Here is a 14,130-nt window from a genome sequence, read left to right as displayed (position 1 = left end):
AAAGGTACAAGCGCCGGGGGGCAAAGGTGCGAGCACCAGGGGGCAAAGGTGCAAGCGCCGGGGGGCAAGGGCAGGCGCACCCCCGCTACCACCTCCTATTACCCCCCCTTGGCTGGGACCCGGGACAGAAGGGGGACACTCACCGCGCACAGAGGAGCCAGGAGCGGGAAGGCAGTCACAGTCACGTGTGCTCTGCACAAAGCGGAAGCCCCGCCCCCAGCTTCCTCTGACATGCCTGCGACCAATCCCCTGCGGGCCGGCCGGCATTCTAAGTCCCGCCCCCGGCATCATCATTCATCCAATCCCATGCGGGCCGGCATTCTAAGTCCCGCCCCCGGCATCATCATTCATCCAATCCCATGCGGGCCGGCCGGCATTCTAAGTCCCGCCCCCGGCATTCTCCTTCATTCAGTCCCCCGGCAGCATTCACACACACATTGTACATAGAAAATACTTACCGGCCGCCGCATTCTCCTTCATTCAGTCCCCCCGGCAGCATTCACACACACATAGAAAAACTTACCGGCCGCCGCATTCTCCTCACCGCCGCTGCCCCGCAATACCGGGACCAGGGACAAAAACCGGGACGGACTTAAAACCGGGACAGGACACAAAAAAACGGGACTGTCCCGGCAAAACCGGGACGAATGGTCACCCTAGCTCTTTAAGATAGAGATAGTTAAAGTGGTTTAAATGTATTGGAGGCCTTTTCCAAGGAAGCCACCTTCTTATGCGTTTAGCATTGGTAAGAAAGACTAGGGTAAAAGTATGTTGTAATTAAAAGAAAAAAAACCTGTATCCAGACAGGCATAATGTATATTGTTTAGCTCATACCTCGAGCACTTGAGAAATATTGAACTTAATTTTGTTTAATAGAGACATGAATATGAAGAGGCATATTTAGTAAGCAGTGCTAAAACATAAGACACCTTCACGGCTTAGTAAATAGATTAAAGAGCATCTGGTGCTGGAATTATGGGTTAGAGCAGGAGTGGCAAACTGCAATCCTGAAGGGCCACTGACAAGTTTCAGGATATCCCTGCTTCAGCACAGGTGGCTCAGTCCTCGACTGACCCACAGATATCCTGAAAACCTGAAGCAGGGATATCCTGAAAACTTGACCTGTCGGTGGCCTTTGAGGACTAGAGTTGTCCACCCCTGGGTTAGAGCTATATTTTGTTTGCTTCCTGGTTTTCACTTGGTGGTCACATTTTCTCATTAGTAATATATAAGGTGCTGCCCATACACGTGGACAAAAGAAAATGATTGAAGAGTTAAAAATGAGCTGTTGCAAGCTTGTAGTAAGCGCGACGCGATGGAGCGATGGCTTGGAAGTCATCTCAATTTGATTTTTCCAGCGACTGTAGCCTGACATCACCGTCGCCAGCACTATAAGCGCAGCCTTACACCGTATATTTTAGCTTGCCCAGACTCTGTGTGTAACTTTTGTTTTTGCAAGAAATTCAGTATATTGAGATGCTGTTGGCAAGAAAGGTAACATTGATGCGATTATTTCGAGAGATTGTTACCTAATCAGTTTGAAGACGCACTTCATACGGTATAATGTGTACTTTAAATGTGCAATAACACGTACTCGGACAATTTAATTTCTTAAGGGCCTCTGAATGAGGAAGTGTTTGTCAATTGAGTGTTTCTTTTACCCTTACCCCACCCTGTCCTGATCAGAGAACAAATAAAGATAAGGGAAGGTGAGGAGAGGGGACCCTGGCTGCATAAGGTTGCCAGGTGCCCAGTATTGAACCGGACTGTACTGTATTTAGAGGTAATACTGGACATGTGTGTCCCCCGTATTACCACTCTGGATATAGTGATAGTGATCTGACCGGCTTGGGGGGGCCGCGGGATTTCCATGAGCAGGGCTGTTACTAGGGAGCTGTGCTGATTAACTGCTGGATAATGCAGGCAATGAAGAGGGGTGTCAGGAGCGTGGGACCAAGGAGAGGAGGAAACAAAGAGGTGAGAGGGATGTGTGTGTGTGTGTATCTCGAGTGTGTCGCACCTTTCACTATTGTGTCCATTATTTTTGTTGAAGTTACCTGGCAACCTTAATACCTTACTGAACACGTAGCAATGTCACACAAAAGGGAGCAGCAAGAGGAAAATCAACCCCCACCCAGTCTTACTCTGCTAAAAAAATATTTAAAAATATTTATAGGTGTTAGATTTGGGTAAAAAAAAAAAGAAGATCAATTACCCAGATAAGATCCCTTAAACATGTCAGTGGAATTAGTTTACTCTGGTTCTAGATGTGATTATCCCTTTAGCTATTTGATGTGATCGCTCCCTACCTCAGAGTGCAGAACGTGATCTCCCCTAGAAAAACGAGCTTCAAGATTATGACGTATCTCCTGGAGTGCCAGACTCCATGACATAGCAGCTGCAGTAGGTCTACAGGGCACCGAAAGGGTTAACGAGAATATGTTTTGGGGCTATAAGGTTTTGCATATGCCAAGTATAACTGTAAAGTACAGCGGGACCACTGATATATTGTCTTGTCTGCAAAACATACAATATGAGATGAATTAACTGAATCCCTTATGCTGCGTTTCAAATGTACTTTCTAGATTAAAAAAAAAAACCATTTCACCTAATTAAAATGAGGTAGACATAATAAAGTTGCAATACCACTTAACCAGTCACAAAACAACCTAGCAATCTAATTAAATTAGTTGCAAATTGCATTAGTTATGGGCCTATAAAAGAGTCAATATAGAGGGACTGGGAATGGGGGATGGAAATGCTGTCTGTGCCACCGGTATTGCACACACAGTGACATCAGACGAGCGAGAGGAACCAGAGGAAATCAAACCCCTTCCAACTAAGACCCGTAATATAGTGCGCGCGTGCGGCACTTTAATTGGCTGTGGTTAGACAGCCGTTCTATACTAGGGCCGTGCGCACATATGGCAGTGACTGTGGAGCCGGCCGATCGGGGGAAAGACTGTGAGAAGTATGTTTTCGCGCTGCTACCTGTTGCCCGTCACACACTACTGTGTGTGTGTGTGTGTGTGCAGCCCTGTTCCCCCCCCCCCCCCCCCCTAAGTGAAATCTGGGGGTAGGCTGTACATACGCTACTGGTGCTGCCCTTTACTTTTTGGCTCACGGGAGCCTAAGCCTCCGCCACGGGGAGCCTGGGGTGAATTACTTTTACCATATGGTGCAGCGCCTTCACCTCAGAGGGATCCCAGCAGAGTGGGAGGAGCCCCTCACAGGACACATTCACAATGAATACATACGCTTAGTAAAAATAGAAAAGGGGCTTTACTGTATCAGATATATAACAGACAACTCTTCACACTATACTCTATAATGACTAGAGATACAATAACCATATGCCTCGCAGGGCTGTAACCCCATACCATGTCCCAGCACCCCAAAGTCCCACACCCAACCTCCCTGGTGTGTGAGACAGCGCTGTTCACAATTTGAGATGTTGACCTACCTTTCCTCCATGCAACGCGGCGTCAAGTTACGTGCGCGGTGCTATAGCAATGCGCCTGAAATTACGCTGTGGGGTCACAAGACGTCACGTGACCCTGCACGTCATTTGATGCTGGATATTGGGTAAGGGGGGGCACAAGCATAGGGGCTGGCAGGCAGGGGGGGCGCAGCACAGAAAGTTTGCGAGCCCCTGAATTAGTGTAATCTTTTTTGCCAAAACATGTCGAGGTATCCCTTTTATCAGGACTTACAGTGCCATTTTATACCGTGTCCTTAGTATTTCCTTCACTGCATAGAGAAAAGAGCAAACAAAACCAATGATATCGTCAATAGAATGGGATGCCTGACTTGTATGTGGCGCCCAAGGGGTTCAAATGTAAAAGCGCTATGTGTGAGCTATAGTGCAGTTAAACTTGGTATAAAAAAAAGTGCCCTAAGAAACAGTGAAAAAAATCTAAAAAATAAAAAAAAATGCAAGAAAACATATATACTTCCCGAGCTTATTGTTGCAGCGAAGGTTATAACCAACTCTCTCATGGGGGAAGAAATCGTCCAATGATTACTACAATTACCTGTGTGTGCTGGGACCTGCTGATTAAAACTGGCCAAGATGGTGCTCGCCAGGGTTGTCCAACGCCAGACCTCAAAGGCCGCCAACAGGTCAGGATTAAGATATTAAGGATATCCCTGCTTCATCACAATGACAGAGCCACCTGTGCTGAAGCTGGGATATCCCCAATACCTGGCCTGTTAGTGGCCCTTGACTGGAGTTGGCCTCCCCTGGCGTGTATGTCCTTTTGAAATGAATACCACTTTCTATTATGCACATTTTTTCCAATGGTTAAAGTGCATTTAACTCCTTTGCTGCCACATGCTCCCTTGGCAATGGAGGGACATATTGTTGCGACACGGAGCTTGAACTCAGAAAAACACACCATTTTTTTTTCCAAACAAGGGACCACAAATATTCAATATTTACAAAATGTCTATGGTATAAAATGCTACCAACATGTCATGACACGTTGCCCAAAACACATATTTTTTTTGCCAGTTGTCAGTAGCGCCCTTAATTCTTATATAATATTTATACGACCTAAGAAGCTGAATATCCAGGAAGGACACTGGCAACTAAAAAGGTAACTATCCCGGTTCCAATTCTGTAAAAAAGCAATAAGGAAGGATGGGAGAGGGGCTACTACTTTAAATGGCAGGCATGTAGGTTATCACATATCAATTGATGACATAATAGATGTCCTCATTTTGAAAACACAAACACAAAAGGAACATTGAAGGCAGCATGGAGACCAGCTGTTCCATCCCCACTGCCCAGGAAGTGAAGTGGGTGGAGAAGTATTGGAATGTTTCAACTGAGAGCAGCAGTTCTTGACAGCCAAACAAAATACCTCAAAGTCACAACTCTGACGAGTCTGACTCTCTAATGACACGCACAGTAACGTCGTTATTTTTAATGTATGTGTTATCTCCAATTTAAAATACGTTTTAAAATGAGAAGGTATTGCGGATATCTTTGCCGGGAAGCGACGGCCTTTACCCTACGCTCTGGCATTCCTGGACTTCTCGGCATACCGCATAGCTGTGCTGTGCCGGTAGCAGCATCCTCATGCATTCCAGACACTCCAAGAATACATTTTAGACCAACATGGTTAAAGATGCCACCTGGTCCCAGATTAAAGGAATAGCTTCAGACAATGCTGTTTCTTATACTGGGATGAGGGGTTTCAAATGCAGGAACTGGAAGCACAAGCTGTCCTAAGCCATGGACCATGCTAAAGTCACTTTACTCCTAGAAACATTTAGTACTGTACACAACTTAACATTTATTTGAGGATAAAACATGCACGTGATGGGAATTTCTTGTCTGAACTTGAAAGTAGCCATTGGTGCATTTAAAAAAAAAAAATTATTACGTGCCTCCAAAGGGGCTGCCGGTGTCTCGGCATAGTTTAAAGCTCCAGCGTCACACGGGCCAATAGGAAGCCGAACCTGATGACGTCACGGCTTCTTATTGGCCCAGAGGGCGCGGGAGCTTTGAAACTCCACCATTACATGAACACTGCTAGTTGAGCAGAGTGCCCTCCGGTACCCCATACAGGAGGTCTGTATCTCTGGAAGCCAGGGGTCCCCGGAGCTGAAACGAATGGGGTTCAGCTCCAGAGACCCCCTGCTTCAATCCCACGTTAATTTTTTTTTGTTTTTTTTTAAATTGCAACAAAAATTGCCGCTTGAAAAAAAAAAGGTACAGGACCTAATTGAACGAAGGACAGTGATATGTTTAACTTTTACAGTGGCCCTATTGATATACCAGGTATGTCATTGCAGAAATGATTGGTGGGGGGCAGCTGCGGAAGCGATCAAATGACTGTAAATGCTGGAGGTAGGGCCACCGGACCTCTGGCACTGTAAAGGTTAACAAGTTTAAATTAGGCCATCCCCTTTAATATAAAATCACACAATGTGTTTGTAAATAGTTATTGAAAGATGAACATTTTCCTTTGTTGTCATTTGCAGCTGGAAGCCTGAATGGGTGGGTGGCAATCTGGTTTGCTCCACCCCAGTGATAAATTAGACTGACTTATTCATACACACATATGTGCACCAGTTAGCAAATGGTTTTAGCATATGGAAAGAGATAAGGCCAATAAAACTCACCCACATTTTTGTTACAATTCCAGGATATATATATATATTTTTTTTAAATAGGAAACTTTTTTCCCCCACAGGTGTTTTTTTAATCTACAGTACATCGCTTGTTCCGTCCCAGTGGTACCACAGCTCGCCTGTTTGCAGGATTGGGGGAATGGCCTTAGGATAAAATAAATTTTGTAGAATTACTTGACACACTTCGGGCTTAAATTGCCATTATTTAGTATTCCCCAAAGACTTATTATGAGGTAACATGAACAATAAATGAGCTTTAATAAATCATACAGCTTTATTTTTAACCCAAACTAAAGGCTCCATAGGCGTTTGATTTGAAATGTTTGCATGTACGCTTATTTCTCCAGCATTGCTACATACTGTACCAGTATTTTGTGTAATGAGAAGCCATGGGGCATGGCACACTGCACACTGTACAATAGCAGTTTCTTCCTGTCCTTCATATTTGCAGCAGTCCAGACCGGAATGATGACATCCTGTACAATGTATAACATGCTTCTGTCTCTCTATATATGGAACTATTTAACGTGAGACACGTGCAGTGTCCCTACGACTAGTATTCTCAAGCACACATAACCTTTATTTCCTGGGCTCCAAAAAAGGGAAATATTAATACAGTGTCAGATAAGATTTACTGTATGCCTGAGTAATTTTGTACACAGCGTTCATGCGGTAGGAATAAAAAATTCCTCCCCCTCCAAGTCCTTGTTCAGTAGTGATAGATGTTGCTGTGCAGTGGGTTTTTTTCCAAGGAGCTTTTACCTTGATTCTGGGCCAATATAGGAAACATCTGCTGTTGTGTCGTTGTTGACCATTTATATGTAAACTCTAAAGGTCTCTCTGTAACTTTATTCTTATTTTTGTCACTGTTAAGTTGGAGGTTTATTGAAGATTTGGGGACAACGATAGCCTATTCTTCAGACTCCCTGAAGGACAACATTTGATCTTCTGCATCACTAAACAAAAAGTGCAACATGTAACACTAGAACAATACAGGCACAGTGAGCCCTGGCCTTGAAGATCTTTCAAACTCATGTTTGGAGCCAAGGTCAAAAGGAACTGGCGCTCCTACTTTCCATTGAAGCGTCTCAGCTCGTAGGACAGTGATCACGTACCTACATGCAGCAGCATATACACAGAGTGGCCACGTCAGGGCAATTGAGCTTAAAACCTGCAAAACTAAACTTACAGATTTGTACTTGTTGTACATTCCTAACAAAAAAGGGATGTTTGGATGATACATATTGTAACACATACAAGTGAAAAATAAAAGAGCGACAGATTTTTTTTCCCCCTCCATGAACCCATTCAAACAGATAATTATGAAACAATGGAGCAGTGATCAAGGCGATAGTACTGGAGGGGGAATATTTTTTTTTATTTATAAACCTGCAGTACAGCTACTGTACTTTGTTACATACTTACCGTTCCATTTCTCTTTCAATAAAAAGTGGATTTTGCTTTAAGAAGTCCCTGTCCCTTTCTTAGCATATATGTTATATAAATATTTCTCAACTGTGATGTAGCTTTTAGCCAATGTTTAACAAACTCAGGCACAACGCAACTACTTTTCTTGTGCCGCTTTGACCTCTGCATGAATGATGTTTGTACGCTCGCTCATTTTAGACGCAGTCTCCGTTGTGGAAAGTTCATACATGAGCAGCACTCAATAGGAACTTTCATGTCAATCCAATAAACTTCTCTCTGTGATTACTAGAACTCCAGACCCAGTCACTGTAACATGTTAGACTATTCTCAGAGTGAACAATGTATTACATAAAAGTTGTTTTAGATTAGAGATGATAAAGTGAGATGATAGCGATGTGTGTGTGTATACACACACACATCGCTATCATCTCACTTTATCATCTCTAATCTAAAACAACTTTTATGTAATACATTGTTCACTCTGAGAATAGTCTAACATGTTACAGTGACTGGGTCTGGAGTTCTAGTAATCACAGAGAGAAGTTTATTAGATTGACATGAAAGTTCCTATTGAGTGCTGCTCATGTATATATATATATATATATATACACACCTTCATCTTCATCCTGTCAGGAAATAGCCCTGACATATTTTCCTAGTTCTTCCTCTCCCAGTTTCCTTCTCTGTCCACCGGGTGTGCTGCTGTTTTCGGGCTGATCTGGGGTTCCTCTGTCTGTCTTCTTGTTGCTCCTGTCCTCTGTCCTTATAGTTTCCGGTCCCTCCCTTGCCTTTGCTTTGTGTCCCTGGACTTCTCTGCCACTGCCTGTTCCTGTACTTGCCCTTGCAATTAAAAGGTCCTTGCTAGTGTATCTGGCTTGTCCCTGTTCCCTAGTCCAAGTTCCTGCTCCTTAGTCTCAGTTCCTGTTCCCCTGTCTTGCTCCTGTCTTCCTGTTGCCGAACCCCACGTGTGACCCCAACATTCCTGCTTGCTACCTGCCACCGACCTCAGCCCGTGACCCCAACAATCTTTGCGTGCTCCCCGCTGTTCTGGCCACCAAGGTCCTACCCACTCCAGGAGTCTCCCCTTGACACAATCCTTGTTGATCCACTGCTCGATGAAGAACTCCACAATAATCTTCCACATATTACAGTTCAAGCCTCTCTTCTCCTTGTTGCTCCCAACACATTTTCTGATTTCATCCTACCATCTTACTTTTGGTGATCGTCTTGGTCTTTTGATATCCCATGGAATCCAGTTGAGTATCATCTTTGTCCAACCATGGTAATTTATTCTTGAAATATGTCCAGCCCACTGGCATTTTAATTTCTTCCCCCCTTTGTGATGAAGTCCCAGACTTTTGTTTGCTTTCAAATTCGTTATTTTTCCTGTCTCTTTTGGGTAATATCCAGCATACATCTCTCCATACTTCGAGTTGCCTGAAGCTTCTGAATTGTCTTTGCATTTAAGGTCCAAGTTTCACATCCAGACTTATTCCTATTAGATCTAGACTCTTGACAAAGGGCTTTTTTTGCCTGAAACATTGAGTCTCTTAGTGAAGGTTAGCCCTTTAGCCTTTTTTCATATTTTCTGGTAAGCTGCCATTTGTATTTAACTTATTTTAGTAGTTTTTGTACAACTGATTCAAGACACTGATTTTTTTTATTTTTATTACTTAAATTTTTATTGAGCATTTTTCATACAAAATAAGAATTAACAAAACATATAACAGATAAAAAGGGGGGGGTGGGGAGGTGGGGGAGGGGAAGCATTTGTAAAAATATAGCATTGTACACAACAATTTAGTTACCACATGTATCACTCTGTTCCGAATATTCTAATCTATATATGGGGATATACCTGCATGGCGAAACCAGGGGGCCCAAATCTCCGAAAATCGTAAGACACTGATTTTTATTGTATTTCAGATTATTCACGCTTGGCGCTATATAGCACTTCTATCACAGGTATATTTCCTGTGATTATTATTCGTTGTTTATACACTTATTTGTGTGTTTTTCTTTGGAACCATATGATGAATTCTATTTATTGATATTCACATCTATACAAGAGCACAGGCAAAATACACTAGTCAAAGACTTTCCTTTTAAGGCTCAGTGGAAGATTCCCTTTCATGACTGTCTTGTTTCTTCCAAATGCACACCAGTCCTTCTTTATTCTCTTATTGATTTAATTGGAAATGTTCCAATCCATTGATACTTGCTGGCCAAGGTAAACATAGTCTTCAACTTGCTATAGCTCTATTCCATTTATTCCAATCTTTGCAGATTTGACACATTTGTTGAATATAACTTTGGTCTTGCTGAGATTCATATGGAGGTCCACCTTTTTACTTGTGGTTATCTGCAAAGCATAGGTGACTGAAGTACTTACTGTTGATTTTGTTGACTTTCTTCACAATGACTTTAACAATTCAAGTGTTGCTGTGGAAAGCTTTGGTGACATGGTGTCCACTTGTCACACTCCTTTGCTGATCCTCATCTTGCTTGTATCTTCATATAATTGAATGATGGATGTGGTATTCTCGTAAATGTTCCGTATAATATCAATGTATGCTTGTTTAACACATATTCTTAATACACGTGTAAGGGCTGTGGTGTAGACAGAATCAAATGCTTTTTTTGTAATTTGGAAAGCCTAAAATTAGTGGTAGATCGTATTAATTAACGCAGAAAATAATTTCTCCTACAACTTGGATATGGTCCATTGTGATGTATCCATTGTGGAACCCTGCTTGTTTTTTTGGCTGGGCACATTCCAGGGTCTGTTGCAGCCAATTAGTGAGTATCTTTGTCTGTAGTTCTTGAGGTTTTATTTGTCTCCTTTCTTTTGGAGGGGGATAACTTTGGCCTTTCATCGTTGGTCTGGAATTTTTTTGCTCTTCAAAAATAGCATGTAAAGAGTTTTGCAAGGATTTTGTCTACTTCTTCACCAGCTTCTTTCAAACTTTTCAGAGGTAATTCCATTTTTCCCAGAGGCGTTCCCAGTCTTCTGCAAGGATGTATGGCACAGCATTAATGGTTTCTGCTCGCTCTTCCACTGATGGATTATGTTGTGTATTATCTGTGTTTTTGTACAATTTCATGTAGAAGTCCCCAACTCTCTTTATGATAATTGCAGTCTTTTAATTGTTGATTTATCATCTTGTTTGAATGCAATGATTTGCTTCTTCCCATTTATAAAAGTCGTTGCTTTGTCTTATTTAAGCTTTTATTATGTTCAATAGTCTTCTTCACCATATCACAGTTACATTTTCTTACATCTTCAGTTATACATTTGTGGATCGTCTTGCACAGCTTGTGTCTTGGGATTCCAGCAGCCCACCAGGACTCTATGCAGGGGTGCACCTTCTATAAAGGATCCCATCTTCCTGTCATCATGTGCATATTCCTGCTAGTTCCTACTTTGGCTTGCTGGTGTGCTGTTTGGGCATATCTATAAGCAAGTCTCCCCTGTCTGACACTCTGGGGCCCTTTGAGGAATTCCCTAGCAAGGGTGTCACACACATTCCTCTTTAGGAAGGGTAGGACGTTCCTAACCCTCCATTATAAGTGGCCTTATTAAGTAAGGGACACTTTTCCCTAGCTGAAACATAATACAAAGGTGACCGTACTCACTAACATATACAGCTCAACCCCGTTATAATGTGATCCGTTACAACGCGAATCCGCTTATAACGTGATGCAAGCGTGGCTCCCAATTTTCGTTTTTATGAATACTTTACAACACGATTATTGGTATCTTAAATACTTTATTGTACAATGCATACAATTGTACATTATTTCGAAAGCGATCCGCTTATAGCGCGATGTGATTCTTTGGACCCCAAGCACAGCGTTATAAGGGGGTTAGCTGTAGTTACCCACTTAAAGACAGACAATATATACAGTGAGGTCCTCTCCTCTTCCAGTAACCTAAGGGCCAAGAAGCTTGTGCAGCCCGTATATACCCTTCTGTGAGGTCACCATATCCCTGGATACGGGGGGAAGGGTTTGGATGTTACTTAGTCCTTCTGACCCAGGTGGCAGACTAAACATCTTCTAGAAGGTGGGCGTGGTTAGAAGTATACTTAATATCCTGCGCCTGAGGACAGAATCAGCAACATCCAGAAGGTGGGCGTGGCTAAGCCTCTGCTGAGTTACTTTGCAACAAATATGGGAAAGAGCTTGGTACTTCGCAACAACCCTGGCAGTGAACCTTCAGTGCCCATAGTTACAGTTAGGATATAATCAACTTAATTATTTATTCCATTTAGTCCACTCCGTATCCATTTTCTACTTGAATTTCTTGAAGAATAACACACACACACACACACACACACACACACACACACACACACACACACACACACACACACACACACACACACACACACACACACACACACACACACACACACACACACACACACACACACACACACTATATCAAAATGTATCTTCAAATGTTTGATCAGCAATATGCATCTGGGAAGGACACATTTTAACCTTTATTTGTATGCCCCTTTTTTCTCCCAAAATAGAAATAATGTATTTCATAATAATAAGAGCCTTCTGTATATAATTCTAACCTCCCATGGTTAAATCTGCAGTGCATCACATTTCCTAAAATGTTACATATGTCTTGACTACCCCCTCTCCCCCAAATGACAGTAATAGCCGACAGGTTATACAGAATACAGTTTTCAGTATCTGTACTTGGAGAGTTAGGTGTAGGCAATGGGGATGGTAGTTATAATTTTTGAATAGCCCCAACAGTGTTAATTGTCCCCCATCACAGTTTAACGGATAAGCCCCTTTGAGTAGAAGAAGCTTTAGCTAGATACAAGTGTAAGCCCGGCTCCTGGGGAGTTTACATCGGTGCACCGTATTTGGATACTCGGGCGCTGCATTCAGGTGGCTGGGCGATGATTGCAAGGGTAAAAAGGATGGGCGCCAGGAACCTTTGTAGTACAACTCAGTCTTTATTCACGTCCCCAGGGACAGTGACACACACACACACATGGTAGTTGTTCACAAACACGGTGCTTCCATAGGTGCCCACTCTTAACACTCAAACGGAGTTGTATTTATGTGGTTGCATTTCGTGTATTGGACCGGGCCCCCTCTTGGGTGTAACATCCGTTGTACCCAGTTTACTGTGAGCCTTTACTAGGATCCTAGCCGGTTCTAAACAGGTAACGATTATACTCCATTCCTGATAGGGAACTGCCACTTCCCTTCTGATTGAGGAGATTACTTTGATGGATCCGCCTGTAGAGCGGATCCACTGACACCCAAGGGCCCTCTGCATTCAGCCCGCTATGGAGTGTCGTGTCTTACCTATATGATACCTGCTTGCTTCAGTTCAATTTGGATCCTCACTATAAGCTCACTGTCCCTATCTTTAACATAAAAACAAGGGGGGTCTGATCTCTTCTATTATATTATAATCATGAACATCATCCCTATCTACACTCCCTGAGGCTCCTCGCCTCTTGTTCTCAAGGAACCCATTTCCAGAAAATTCCTCCTATCCTATATACTCCCCTGTGACAACACAGGGTGGTGTCTAGCATATGCTAATCTGCTATTAACCCCTTGCAGCAAACCAGTAACTCCATTGAGGGGGCAGGGGGGGGGGTACACAAGAATGTAGACCAGGGGTGGCCAACTCCGGTCATCAAAGGACCACCAACAGGTCAGGGTTTCAGGATATCCCTGCTCAGCACAGGTGGCTCAGTCATTAATTAAGCCACCTATGCTGTAACAGGGATATCCTGAAGCCCTGACCTGTTGGTGGCCCTTGATGACTAGAGCTGGCTGGGCTGGGGTTCCCAAAATGGTAATGCACAGTTAAGTTTCACAGCAAACCTTGTAAAAGGAGGGTCTGTTTAATTAGATGACATGCTTCCCTGGTGGCTCATGGAGCATGAACATTTTCTTTGGTGTCCCTCTTGACTCAATTATCTGCATCTTTCTGAATTTGCTTTGGCACCGGCAGCCAGAGAAGCTTCCCAGTTGACAGCTGTTGGCAGCAGAATACAGGGTTCATACCAACCTGTTTTCCCAGTGCAATCATTCTCTAAACTCTTTAAACGTTATTCACTCAGAAAGGGAATTTTATATAAACGTTGCTGCCAGCAGAGTGAATATATTAGAGGTGATGTAAACATACAACTGAATCTTCCGTGGAAAAACAATCTCTCCTCTCGGCTTATAATGTAGGGTCTCTGAATAAGAACTTTTCTGTAGACGCGATGTTACCTAAAACAGGAATAGATGTTAGTTTCCCTAAATTAACGCTGTATTCACTAATATAAATGTAACAAAAAATAAATAAATATATATATAACGGAAATAGCCGCGACAGCCGTACTTGCTCATCAGCATACAGGTAACGTCACGTTATTTCACGATATTGCTGCGTTATCTTCAAATAATGGGTCATTATTTAACATCTTGTCGTTACTTCCATCCAGGCCCTGAAATAGGGTGCTAGAAGAGAGAGAGAGTGTAACATTACTTCCAGGTGTTAGCCTTAATGAGGCTTAGTGAATAGAC

At 42.9% G+C, this 14,130-nt stretch overlaps 1 protein-coding gene across 1 annotated transcript in view; it reads left to right on the top strand.

Moving 5' to 3' along the window:
• The window catches only part of JAM2 (junctional adhesion molecule 2), a 96,232-nt gene that overhangs the window by 53,822 nt on the left and 28,280 nt on the right, over positions 1-14,130 (top strand). The gene's annotated exons all lie outside the window — the stretch shown is intronic.

This window comes from Ascaphus truei, chromosome 3 (assembly GCF_040206685.1).
Source record: "Ascaphus truei isolate aAscTru1 chromosome 3, aAscTru1.hap1, whole genome shotgun sequence".
In the NCBI taxonomy this organism is placed as follows: domain Eukaryota; kingdom Metazoa; phylum Chordata; class Amphibia; order Anura; family Ascaphidae; genus Ascaphus; species Ascaphus truei.
Note: the sequence above shows the minus strand (reverse complement) of the source record. Positions and strands in the feature narration are given on the sequence as shown.